The sequence below is a fragment of the Octopus bimaculoides genome, chromosome 12, assembly GCF_046866305.1.
Source record: "Octopus bimaculoides isolate indiv1 chromosome 12, ASM4686630v1, whole genome shotgun sequence".
NCBI lineage: Eukaryota > Metazoa > Mollusca > Cephalopoda > Octopoda > Octopodidae > Octopus > Octopus bimaculoides.
The window spans coordinates 16,592,074-16,594,978 of record NC_142939.1 but is presented as its reverse complement, the minus strand read 5'-3'; positions in this window follow the sequence as shown (position 1 = coordinate 16,594,978).

Sequence of the window (2,905 nt, the reverse complement as noted above, 5' to 3'; positions counted from 1 at the left end):
ACAGGGAATTGAGAACTTTGCGTGGTTACAACTAAGGATAAAACCACTGAAGTATGAATAGAAACATGGATTTTAGCAGAAATGCGAAATGACTTAAAGTGCTGGATGCCCAGTAAATTATATCGTGCCCGATGGGAGTCAGCAATTACCTTTCAATTATCGCTTTCTTTTGAATTGTCAAACAGATAATTTAGAGAAGAATTCAATATGTAGATTGAGGTGTTTGCAAGGGTTTAAGCTACGTAAACGAAATGAAATTACGTCAAACGAAAATGGAAAAATGATTATTCAATCCACGATGTAGATAAAGCTATTTTATTTAATTTTTTTAGGTTATGGTGCACGTCAAGCATAATAATTATATAGAATAACTGTTACCATGGCTGAGTTATGCAAATAGATATATAATGGTAATTGTGGTGCCAGATTCATTGGATATTTTACGTCTTTAGAGGATTCTAGAATCTGAAGCAGGTGCTTTTGTAAAATATGATTCTCAAGATTCGCTTTGTGGACATTCTGTAAGTTGTTATGATCACCGAGATAATTAATTTAAAGAATGGAGAAATATTATATTTTGACAGCTTTGCTTTTGGGATTCTATAGAAGCAACCTAACTTGTACAAATATCAGTTTTCCCAACTTACGTTTCAGGAAAAAATAATAATTAAGCTCCGCAATAACTTGACACATTGATTGGATAGGTAACAGTAAAATAGGCAGTACAATTTAAATAATTGTTTTCGTTATAGTATTTAATTTATTATTTTCTACTCTAGGCGCAATGCCCGATATTCTTGGTCATTCGATTAAATCGACTCCAGTATGCAACTGGTACTTAATTTATCGACCCTGAAAGGATGAAAGGCAAAGTTGACATCGGCAGAATTTGAACTCAGAACGTAAGGACCCACCCTTCTGTCTTTAGTCGTCATCGTTTGATATGACAAAAAAAAAATATCAATCATTTGGACGGAAATATTATTAATTCTGTAGACAAGATCAGAACAGTATTGAAGGAGTATTTTTCTTCACCGACAAGTGAATCTTGGAAGAGGGGCCTTGGAAGTCTACAAGATAGATGGAAGAGCTTTGTAGAAAATGATGGAGAGTATATTTTAGATTTAAAAAAGAATTTTGTTTATCTTAATTTTGAAAAATGAAATAAGTATAGAAAAAAAAAAGCATTATTTATGGTGTGAACCAATACATTTATTTTATTATAAATAATTATATAATTACTCAGTTGTGTATATATTTCTTTTTATAAATGTTTTTTACAACTACGAACCACGTGAACATATTTTATTTTATTGCGATGTCTAAAAATTTAAATACAGAAACAAGACCAGACAAGAAAGGAGGGTTCGATTACATCAACATCTACGACATGACTGATATTGATTTTATAGGCCACGAATTGAAACTCGAAGCCCCCGACTGTGTAATATGAACTCAGCAAAAGAACCAGTTTCCTTGTTTATATTTCCTTTGCAAGGCCGTCATGAAAGACAATATATTTTGAATACAAGTCACAGCGCAATAACAGACTAGAGGAGAATCTGGATTGAGATCAACTCCCAATATATAAGCGGAAACCCGATCTGAGATCGCGTAATAAGACGTCAAATGTTCGTAGTAATCGTGAACTCTTGTCATCATTAACGTCATCATCGTCGTCGTTGACGGCGTCGGCGTCGTGGCCACCCTTATCGTTATCATCGTCGTCGTTGTCATCATCAACATTATCACTAGTCGTCATTGTCGTCGTAGACGTCAGTTCCGCCATCACGACTGTGATCATCACCATGGTCACCAATATTACGGCTACCAACACTGCAACAACTAGCACAAAAACCTTCACCAGTAACACCACCACCACAATCACCGATATCAACATCACCACCAATGCCACCACCTCCACCACCAATACCACCACCACCACCACTAGCACCACTTCCACTACTACCACCACCACCACCACCACTACCACTACCACCACCATGAATACCACCACCACCACCACCACCACAACAACAACTACCACCACCATCACCACATCCGCCACCAATACGAACATCAGCAACACCACAAACCATTCGCCACAGGCAAAAGCACAGCCATCAGCGCAATAGTTACTCTAACTATGAGAAATGCCATCACTATTACTACTACTACTACTACTACTACTACTACTACTACTACTACTACTTCTACTACTACTACTACTACTACTACTACTACTACTACTACTACTACTACTACTACTACCACCACCACAACCACCATCTTTAGTAGGGTGTGCAAGCATAATAGTAATATTGTCTGATAATAGTGATGTTATTATCCTCAATCTTTATCATCATTAATATTATTTGTTGATTCTCATTTCTTAGCTATAATTAATTTAATATTAATTAAGCTGCAATGAAGCGTGCTTGCAGCCAATGTTAATATTATAACGATCATTCATTAAGACATGTCATGAAAAATATATGAAACCATAAACAAAAATAGCAAGATATATCTATTTTTGGAGCATTTTATTTACTCTGAGTTAGTAACCACGAATTATTTCTTTGAATAACATACAAAGACAGTGGCAGAAAGATATAAATCTTAAAGAAAAAAGATGAGAGAATAAACTAGGATAACGTTAACGGTATAGTGGAAACACAAGAGAAGTTAGAAGCTAAATGAGAAAGGTCAAGATACATAGGTGTATGGTTTAGAGCAGTAGTTTCAAAACGGTTTCAGGCTCTACAAACTGTGTAATGATGGATCGATGGTTATAAAGCGGCGAGATGGCAAAATCGTTAGCGTGCGGACAAAATTCTTAGCGGTAATTCTTTTCATTTTGGGTTCCAATTCCTCTTCTTGGGCCCAATAAGAAGTACCATTTGTT